Here is a 10,778-nt window from a genome sequence, read left to right on the forward strand (position 1 = left end):
TGCATCATTTATATTTGAGGTAAAAATTAAGAAGAAGAGCCACTTTGATCCAGCCAAGGTTGTATTTTACAATCCTGACAGCCTGAAAAAGGCTTCAGGAAAACTCAGACAATCCCAAACCCAGCCTGCTGGGAATTCACACCAATGCCACGTCACTGCTGTTTCCAATTTTTCCTAATACTTCCAAAAAATGAGCTGCACAGACAGTCCACCCTTTCCTGGTTTTGACCCAAGTACTGGGATTTAGGGGAGCATTATTTTTTTTTTTATCATTCCTTCTCCCTTGCTAACAGAGACTGGAATGGTTTTGCAACACTTCATAGAGTCCAGTATAAAAACCTCCTGGGAGTTATATGGAAACAGGACAAAAACTGCTTCACCTCTATGGGACTGGCACAAGAAAGGTGGCTCCAAGGATGGAAAACCCCTCAAAATTTAGTTGGAAATGGAAAATGGAACTTTTCCACACCCAGACTTGCACAGCCAAGTGAGGTGCTTGGAGAGAAACATTCACCAACCAACAAATGTATCTCCTCCTCTGTCACAAAGTCTCAGCACCAAGGTTGATACCATGGGATATGATCCTTTTGCCCTATTCACCTGGAATCGTGGCCTGACCTTAGTGGGGTGCAGAAAATGAAGAGACCTTAGTGAAGCACTGGCACAGGTTGTTTAGACAGGTTGTGGATTCCCTACCCCTAGAAATCTTCAAGGCTATTTTGGAGCAACCTGGTCTAGTGGAAGGTGTTCCTGCTCATGGCAGGGTGGTGGAATGAGATGCTCTTGAAGGGCCTCTCCAACCTAAACCATTCCATGATTCTGTGATTCTAAAATCCAGGTGTACCCATACCCCAGGGGTCTGTAACCAGGAGGTGGATGGACAACCAGGTGTAAATTTCCAACATCATCTGCCCACACCCCTCCTTTGCCCAGGGATGCTGCTTCTTACAGGGGTTCCTCACAAACTGAGCCCTAAATAACAAAAAGCCCAATTTACAGCTGTGCTGCTGATGCAAAACTTGTTTTAAAGAAAAAAAAAAAAAAAAAGCAAAGCAAACCTAACACCTTTTGTGAGTTACTTAAAATTTACATTTTTCTTGCAACTGGCTGAACAAAACCTGCTAAATATTTTCTGAATGCTTCAAGGCTACAAAGCTAAAAACCACCAGTGGGAATTTCAGGTGTGTAACAGTTTGCTGGTGGATCTCCATGAATTCCCGGGTGCTGAATCGCCTGCTAGAAGGGAAAATATATGAGTGGCACTAAGGAGGTGGCTTAGCAACGAGCAGGCTGGCAGCTTTGAGTGGCTTTTTAAAGGTCAAGAGAGAACACGATGTCTGGAGCCCTCACGTTCCATTTTTTTTACTACAATTTAATGATATTTCTGGCCAGCCTGGTTATTAAATTGCCACCTCACACTGGCCAGCCACACATCTGTTAAACCCAGGCTTTAAATTAAGACCTTCCCCTCCTAAATATCCCCTTTCAACCCATTCCCACCTTCACCACCGTGGTGGGGGGGAAAAGCTTTGTCGGGATGAAACACAAGGAGAGGTCCCAACACAGAGGGGATTTTTGGGAGGTGCTGCTGAGCAGCATCATTGAAATTCAGTGGGAGAAGCCAGTTTTCCTCGGCTCTGTGGGGGCTGCCATGTTAAATCACATTTGGATTCACAGTACAAGGCTGCTAAAATACCACCACGGCGCCTATTGGCACATTTCAATGAAAACACCGTGGCCTCATTAGTAGAGTGGAAATTATGAGCTTGTCTTTGTATATATTTAAAAGCTTGCTTCTGAAACTCTACTGGGTTGGGGCCAGGAATTCCTGGCTCCGAGCTCCTACCACTCGGCAGTTCGGGATCTCTTTGCTCACACAGGTCAAGCGACCACGCAGCCATCGACCCGGGAGAAAAGGCATTTAAAACCTGCCCTGAGGGGAGAGGCAACAGGGTTTGAACTAAACCCTCCTCCCTGTCAGCTCCCTGTGAACTGGTTAGGGAGCAAGTCCTAATGAAAGTGCAGGTTGTAATTAAGAGGATGCAGGAATGTGGGTGTGTGGAGTTTCATCCTGCTCCCAGCTCTTGGGGTGAGAGCACCCCGTCGGCCCAGAAGCGCCGTTCCCCTCTGGGGATGGACCACAAAAGCCCAAATCCTTTGAAATGAGGGGGAAACTCGTGAAATAACATGTTTTTTCAGGACCTGGTCCTCTCAAGATGGGAATTTGCAAGTCTCTGTGAAGGAAAACTTTGGGCTCAGCTCCCTACTTACCTGCACGGGTGCCGCAACGCAGCCAAGCCACGCAAACCAAACGTATCTGCTTGAACAGCTACTGCGGTTTGGTACCAGGGATGCTGGAAGAAAAGAGAAAAATACCCTAAAAATTGCACAAAAGTCCAGAGGGAGCAAAGGAGAGGATGAAGACATGGTTTTTAAACGCTTGGATTCGCAGAGGGTCTCAGAAATTGCTTCAGCTCTTGGTAACAGCACAGAGATCCCCTTTTAAAACACGGCGATGACGTTATGTGGCATAGAAAGAATGGGGGGGAGGCTTGGCTAATCCTCACAATTTTATAAGCATCTGAGACACTAATCCCTTGATCTCATTGAAAGGGATTAGAATTACTCCCTTGCCAGGAAATTTAAGAAGTTTTCTACCAGATGTAAACAAAAGCATGGAGCAGCCTGCAGAGACGGCTGCCACACAGCGAGTCCTCACAGAGAAATCTGCATCAAGACTGGTTTTGGGGTGGAAAAGGGGGATTTCCAACCCAGTGCTGCAGAGGATTGTTTGGAATGATGTGGGTATCCAAGACAAGCCTGATCAGTCCATCCACAGTAGGACCAAGACAGGATCCCATCCCAGGCAAGCAACCTGCCAGGGCTTCACAACTCATCTTTGGGCTCCAACTCTTATGGAAATGGATGCTCCAGCTAAAAAAAAAATACATCCCATCCACCTGACTTATTCTGCATTGGCCTAGGAAGATGTCATTTTAATAATAAGAAAAAAGATAAAAATCTCTGAGCAACAAAACCTAAGTTGTGCCCAGCTATGCAGCAGCCTTCATCCACACAGCTCTGTGGTAAGGACCTGGGTTAATAAGGAAAATATAACATGGCACCCTCATGGAAACAGACTGGGATCTGCTGCTACCCTCACAGTGAGTGACTCATAATACTGAAGAATAATTTATTTGATTTAGAAGATGAAGCAGGCAATGTGCAATCTGGGGTTTGATATCAAGCAGTTTGCTACTAAATTGGATGTTCCAGCTCAGAACATCAATAGATAAATCAAACCTAAAGGAAGCAGAAAGGATTCAGGAGATCCTTTGGAGAAGAAAACCAACTTTTGTTAGAAAACAGATGCTTTCTAAGAAAGAAACTAAACTTTTGTCAGTGCTTACTTCTTTCCTCTTTTAAATTCCATCCAAAAAAGAAACCTAAAGAGGCTCAAGTTCCAACCTCAGTATAAACAAGGCCCCAATTTCATCAGCTTGTGTTAAAACCCTTCCTTTTGGAGGGTTTGCCTGAAAGGATGGCAGCAGTATCCCTCCTCTCCAGCCCATTTTTCTGCAGGACCATATAATTTTTTAGTCTTCAGGCACAAATTCTCTCTTGGCTTTGGGAGAATACCCACCATCCCCACTGCAGTCCCATCTCCCTGCAACACTCCCGCTCCCAGCTTTAGCATCGAAGGCTGGAATAAACCACCTGATGTCAGACTTGTCTGCAGCTCCATCCCTTTCCCCTGGCTGCAGCACATCCCGGGTCTTTCCCATCACCTCCTCGACCTGTTCCTCCCACTGCATCACTGGCAGCTGCCTGGGGAAGATGCTTCAGGAGGAGGAGGATATAAGGAGGAAGCCCCAAGGATGATCAGAAGCACACAGAAGCTCAGCATCCCTCAGGCAAAGCCACAGTTGAGAAAATGATCCATTTTTCCTACTTTTACTCCCAAAGTGCCGCCCCCAAACAACGCTCAGCACAACGGTGAGGGTGTTTTGGTGTGAATGCCAAGCAAGACTGGGGTGCTGGGCTCAGCTGACAGACACCCAACCCACAAGAGCACCACCAGACAGGCTCATTCCAATTCATTCAGCCCTCAAACCACCCAACAGCACACAATCCCATCCCACTTCAGATGGCCACCACGGCCACAGCCTCCAAAAGCCTTATCTTTTATCCCACACGCCAAGAGAGCAAAACACCTGGGTTGTCACCCAACACTTCCCAACTAAAAAGTGAAATTAAAACTCCCAACCCCGCAGCTTCGTTTGAGCAGAGCCAGGAAATTGCCTCGGGAGAAGCCCAGCCTGGCGGCGGGTTTTTACAGGGAACAATAGGAAAATGGGAGTCGTTAAAGCGCTGAGGAAATATTTGCCATCGTTAAAGTGCAGAGGAATTTGCCAGCTCGGGACAAAGCTCTGCCGATCCCTAAAATCCAAGAGGGAGGCACGATCCACTCGGGTGGATTTGCTGTAATTAAAGTTGACTGCTGGGAGACTCTGATCTCTCCAAGCCAGCTCGGATGGGCAATTTGGCTTCACCCACTTTCTTACCTGCCAGGCTGCTCCTCCTGGATTTCAATGGACCGATCGGGGAGCTGAAATGCTCTGGTTTCACGCCTGGGAAGCTGCACGGCCACGGAGCTCTTGTGTTTTCCCCAAAATACTCCCATAAACCAAGAAGCTGGGAAACCCACTCTACTGCACAGACCAGGAGAGGCTGGAAGCAGGAGGGCAGCTGCCTCCTGCTCAGCACTTTCAGTTTCTCTCTTCAAGCACTCTCCTGGCACAACTTCCTCTTAAAGCGCTTTGCGAGTGAAAAGCTGCATTAGTGGTGGGATTAATCCTCTGAGGGGATAATAAAATCACAGAATCATGGAATCATTTAGGTTGGAAAAGCCCTCTAAGGCCATCGAGTCCAACTGCTAACCCAGCACTGCCAAGGCCTTCACTAACCCATGTCCCCAAGTGCCACTTCTACACGGCTTTTAAATCCCTCTGGGAACGGTGACTTCAGCCACGAAAAAGTGGCTGTGACAAAGTCCAGAAAGACACACCCACAGCCCCTCCTTCACCCGCCAAAACAGGTGACCTTGTCACAGAAGGAGATCAGGTTGGTCAGGCAGGACCTGCATGTCACAAACTCACACTGGCTGCTCCAGATCCTCTCACTGTTGGTGCTGCGTGAAGGAACTCAGAGTGATCTGCTCCTGTCACTCACCTGACAGCCCTGTAGTTCCCAAAATCCTCCTTCCTGCCCTTATTGTAGCTGTGTATCACATCTGCTCACTTCCAGTCAGCTGGGACCTCCCAGTTAGCCAGGGCTGCTGGTAAATCATGGAAAGTTATCTCCATCCATTGCAGCAATCCATTTGTTTGAGTCATCCCACATGACTCTGTGCTGGCAACCATGTCACAGCTTTCCTGATGCACAGTAGTTTCCAGATCCTTCTCCTCTTGGTGACCATGGGTGTTGGTGCAGGTGCACTTCAGTTGGTGATCAATCCCATCAACTTTTTGGAGAAGTTCCAGTTTCTACGTGACCATTCTCAGGGGATTTCATGGTTTCCAACACATCAATAACCCTTGTGGCTGTGCTGCCACATGGATCTCCATCCCCTGCTTCCACGGAGACAGCACACTGAAGGACCTAGCTAGGACACTGTCCCTCAAACATTGGGATGGGCCTCCAGAATTCTCCTGCAAAGGCAAAGATCCTTTTCCCCCCTCAGCCAGGAGAACCCAAGTTCTTCAGCAGTCTTGGTGTCCTGCAAAGCAACCCAAAAACAAAACTAAAGCCAAAATAAGCCTGGAGAAGTCATTCTTACTTGTTCCTCTCACTCACAGTCCTGAAGATGAAACAGAAAAAGCAGGACATCCCTGCCTAGGCTTCCCACCACCCTGCCCTAGCTGGTCCTCCTGTTTCTCTGCTTTTTCCACAGCCTGATCCAGCTGCAGCTCCAGCATTGGAGCAATGTGAGACCTCACAGCCTTCACCTACACTGTGCCAGCTGCTTCTAGCTAATTTGGTCCATGAGCTCCTGCTGCCCATCCACTCACTGGCAGTAGAGCCAGGCTCGTCTCCTCTTGCCATCCCTTCAGCACTGCATCCGTCTGTGAGCAGGACACAGAAACCCTCCACATGTGGCTGGAACCCTTCAGGACTGTTTTTTGTTCTTTGGTGGAATTTAAACATGCCAGACAAGTACAAAAAATGACACATTCCCTGTGTGCTCCAGAGGGAACAGCATCCAAAAATGACGCAGCTCCAGCGCCACCGCAGTGATCCCGGGATGGAGGAACAGGCCCTGCTCCAGCTCACTGTCAATGTCAAGGCTCTCCCATCCTCCAGGACAGGAAGCAAATCACTGCCCATGGCTGTAGCAACACCACGTGGGCTGGGATCCTCTCCCGAAGCGTGTTTTCCATGGGATCGCTGGCATTCCTCAATGCCGGGGGGCCCGGGCGATGACTGGGCTCGCTGCAGTTGAGGCCGGTGTCACATCATCACTGATGCCGCTTTAGAGCCCTGTCAGCGGCTCGGGGTGGGGACACGGGCACACCGGGACGGCCACTCCCAAAACTGACTCTGAGCGGTTCCAGGGCAACAGTGACAGGGAAGGGAATGGCTGATCTTATCTTGTGTCAACAACACTCAGCTTCAGAGGGAATGATTACAGGAACAAAAACAAACAAACCCAGTTCGGGCACACCAAGCACTGCTGAGACGGGGGGGAGCTTCAACCCCAAAAAACACCCACCAGGCTTCCACACCAATATTCCAAATTGCCTGAGGACCACCAGAAGGATCTGCACCTCCTGCCACGGCCCCAAGGATGGGCTTGTTTGGGTTTACAGTGCAGGAGGAGCCTGGCAAGGTGAGGGAGGACCGTGTCTCAGCTCTGTCATCCCAAGGCAGAAGGCTCCAGGTGCAGGTGTTGGGAACAGGAAACGAGCACCAGCTGTACTTCTCTCCACCTTTTCCACATCCAAGTGTTGTTTTATGGCTGGGAGTGAATCACTCACAACACGTCTTCTGCCACACAGCCCAAGTGGAGGTGACAGCAGGTCACTGGGAGGGGTGACCCAAGGGGGGATGCATGGAGAGATGGTCCAGAAACACAAAAGCCCTCCTTGCAAAGCCAGGCGGCCTCCTGTAATCCCACATATCATTTAGTCCAGGAAGCAGCTGGAAGTTGGCTCTTCTTGGGTAGAACCTCCAGGATTGGTTCAGATCCAGAATCCTGAACAGCTCTGCTGCTTCCTTGCCATGGAATCCACCTCCTCTCCCTGCCTTTCCCTCAGGACAGGGCCAGAACCACTCTCCAGCCAAGAACAGTGGCAGCAACCAGCAGCCATCACTTTATTTCCCATGTGGCACACACAATATTCCTCATCTGAAGGTTCAACAGATCCCACAGCATTCAGAGCACGCTGACCCCAAGGTGTCCTTCACAGCTGGTTCATCACAGTTATCTCCAATCACATCTGGAGGCGACTGGATCTGAGCCTGGGATGCACAAGCAGTAAGTTCCAGCAGAGCTGACCCACCTCTACATCTTGTTCTCCCCAAATCTGAGACAGCCTTTGACCAAACAGCAATGCAGCAGACCTGGAGAGTCCAACCCAGCCTTGGTGAACAGAACAAAATTAGCAAACCTGAGCTGAGCAGTGGGGGAACAGAGGTTGTGGGAGGTTGTGGAGGGGATTTCCTTCAGCAGCAAGGCTGGGAGATGTGGGAAATCACCACCACACAGACCTCCAGCAGCTCCACCACCCGCTCAGGATCAGGACTGTCATCTGCCAGCATCAGCCCTGTGACTTGGTAATGGGATCACATCATTGCTTCTGTCTGCTTCTGGCACATAGTGATAGAAGCATTTATTTTCCCTTTTAAAATATGTTTTAAATACCTCAATTAGTGCATTTTAGGTTCCTTCCACATTGCCCCCAAGCAGTTCTTCTGTCAGGGGCTCTATCCTTCCACTGCTGATTATTAGTGGGGCACGGGATTGTTATTTTTCCAGGCCAGGGGCCAAATTTGTATTTAATTTTTGCTCCAGATGGCACACCACTCCAGATGCATCAGCTGGAGCATCGAACCTGTATGAATAAAGTAATAGAGCAAACAACATGATTTACTCAGGGGCCGTTTGACACGCTTAAGGTGCTTTGTGTACATCTGTCGTGCAAAAAAAAAAGGCATTCAAATGAATTCAGCTGATGGTTTCGCTATTAAACCCAACACCTGAGGGAAATGAAACAGCAGTAGGAATCTAAAAAATAATGATGATAATAATATTAGAACTTATATTTTGCTTTCTGTAAAGTCAAGGATATATTTTTTTTAAAAAGGTTGATTTCAGCAATCACTGCTGAGCACAGGCCTGGGTTTTGTTCATCTGCCTCTGTCCCTAAAGCTGCTGCTGGCAGTGGGTTTTGCAAAGCAGGATCAGAGTCCTCCCAGGAGAAGGGCTGGTGATCCCAGATTTCAGTGTGGTGATGAGAGCTTATGGCTCTGCTCACCCGAGGAGATGCAAGGAGGACACCAGAGGACAGCCACGAGATGTTCCAGTTATGCTTCTGGCAAATTCACCCCGTTCCCAGAAAGCTGCTGCATCCCTCTGGCACAGCCTGCAGCCAGGATGTGCTCCCTGCAAACTAAAGCACCCAAAATAACTCCGAATAGGGAAAAAGAAAATAAATAAAAAGAGAGACATTGAGTAGTCGGGTTTATCTGCCTGGGCACATGAATAGCCGCCGTGTAAAAACCAGCTGAGCCCGCAAACGCCTGGAAACAAAGGGATGGGGGGGAGGTGTCTTTTTGTGCTTGGCTTTGCTCCGTTCAGAGCATCCTTGGGCTGTGAGAGCCCGTCCTGGCGGCACCCGAAACAAAGGAAAGCCGGGAGCTGTAGGCAGAAGCCAGCTGGGGAAAACCGGGACGACGAGGAGGAGGAGGAGGAGGAGGAGGAGGAGGAGGAGGAGGCACCCGCATCGCCCTCCCCGGCAGCTGCGGAGCCGGGCTCGCGTGTTGCCGAACACGTTATCCATGGCAGGAAACTCGAGATCAAAGGCGAGGAGCGTGCCAGAGCAAGATGTCATCCAAGCCTCCTGCCAAAGGTGTGCACGGGAGGGGGGAAGCAAGCCCCAGACACACACGCTGGCACATCCGACGGAGCCGGCGCCGCTCGTGGGGTGACCCGAGACCCACGCGTGTTCTCCTCCGTGCACCCCGGCGAAGACAAAGACAGGCTGAAGTGAACAAACACAAAACAAAGCAAAACCCCAAACCGCAGGAGGTGCATTTTTACCCGTCGGTTTGCAGTCCCCAGGGTCCCACGCAGGTCCCCTGCCAAAGCGGCGGGCGAAGGGAGGGTACGGACGTGCCGGCACGGCAGGAACAGCAGCCCAGTGTAACTCCAAAAAAGCAGCTTTTCCCATTTCTGGGTGGCATTTTTTTTTTCTTTCTTTCTTTTTCGGTTTTCTTTTAAAGCAGAAGAAACCCGCAGCGTCCAGTCTCGGCCCCAGGAAAGCAAGGGGACGGGTCTGATTCCAAGCCAGCGGCTGCTGGGAACAGAGGTGACCTGGGGACCCTGAGCCGGGCGTGGGTGGGACCCCCAGGAGCTCCCCCTCATCAAGGGGTCCAGGCAGGATGGGGACTTGTCCCCTGTCCCTTTGTGCTGCCCCAGCCCCCTCCTCCATCCCTCCGGGGTGATGCAGTCCCAGCCCACGGCTCCAGCCTCTGGGCTGTCCCCTCTGCCCCCACAAGCGGGACCTTACGGCAGCCCTGTAGTGCTGCCAGACACTCCAAAAGCACAGCCCAGACCCATGAGAGTGCCCCCTTAGGGGTCTGCACGGATGTGGGGGCTGCTCCATTGCCCTGTGGAGGCCCCTGCCCCAGAGGTGACAGTGGAGCAGAGAGAGACAGTGAGACCCTGTCCCCGAGAAGGGGGTGCCCCTGCCCCACAGCGGGGATGGAGGGGGAGCCCTGTCCCATGGAACAGAGCAGAGACAGGATCCTGCCCCACAGAGGGCTGGAAAACAGCCCCACAGAACAAAGCGCAGGGAGAGGAGATGGGGCAGAGACATGTCCCTACAGAACAAGGCACAGGGAGAGAGGATGGGGCAGAGACATGTCCCTACAGAAGGGACCCGTCCCTACAGAACAAGGCACAGGGAGAGGTTGAAGGGCTGGAGGAGGGTCCCTTCCCTACAGAACAAGGCACAGGGAGAGGGGATGGAGCAGGGACCCCTCCCTACAGAACAAGGCACAGGGAGAGGGGATGGAGCAGGGACCCCTCCCTACAGAACAAGGCACACAAGGAGGCTCCTGCCCAAAGAGCAGCTGCAGGACAGACCCTGCCCCACAGACGGCTGCACAGGGAAGGCATCCCAGGCACACAGCGGGGATGGAGAGGGGTCCGTTCCCCACAGAAGAAGGCACAGGGAGGGGTCGCACCCCACACGGGGGTCCCGTTCCCCGCCCTCACTCACCCGCCGCCGCCGTCCCGCCGGGGCTCGCGCCGCCCGCACCGCCCGGCCCGGGCAGGACCCGGATGGAGCCGCCCCGCCCCGCAGCCGGGCACGGCTTCACCGCGGGCACCGCGCATGCGCGGGGCGCCCGCCGCGGGGACGGGGCGGGGCGAGGGGGACGTGAGGGGACGGGGGGACAGGAGGGGACAGGAGGGGACAGCGGGGGTGACAAGGAAAGCAGGTGGCAAGGCGTGACCGGAACGGGATGGGACAGGGGAAGGTGACGGGGAGGGG

The 10,778-nt window shown here is 51.7% G+C and overlaps 1 protein-coding gene across 2 annotated transcripts in view; it reads right to left on the reverse strand.

Annotated features, from left to right (window-relative positions):
- The window catches only part of RNF24 (ring finger protein 24), a 28,399-nt gene extending 17,827 nt beyond the window's left edge, over nt 1-10,572 (reverse strand). Inside the window, exons 1-2 of one of the 2 annotated variants that reach the window (XM_077782695.1) lie at nt 10,506-10,572; nt 2,272-2,354 (exon numbers count right to left, since the gene is read on the reverse strand). The gene's annotated coding sequence lies outside the window, so the exon portion shown is untranslated. The remainder of the gene's footprint in view (nt 1-2,271; nt 2,355-10,505) is intronic. The other variant, XM_077782694.1, reaches the window with a different exon arrangement.
- Nucleotides 10,573-10,778: the final 206 nt, after the last annotated feature.

The sequence above is a fragment of the Lonchura striata genome, chromosome 4 (assembly GCF_046129695.1).
Source record: "Lonchura striata isolate bLonStr1 chromosome 4, bLonStr1.mat, whole genome shotgun sequence".
Lineage (NCBI taxonomy): Eukaryota > Metazoa > Chordata > Aves > Passeriformes > Estrildidae > Lonchura > Lonchura striata.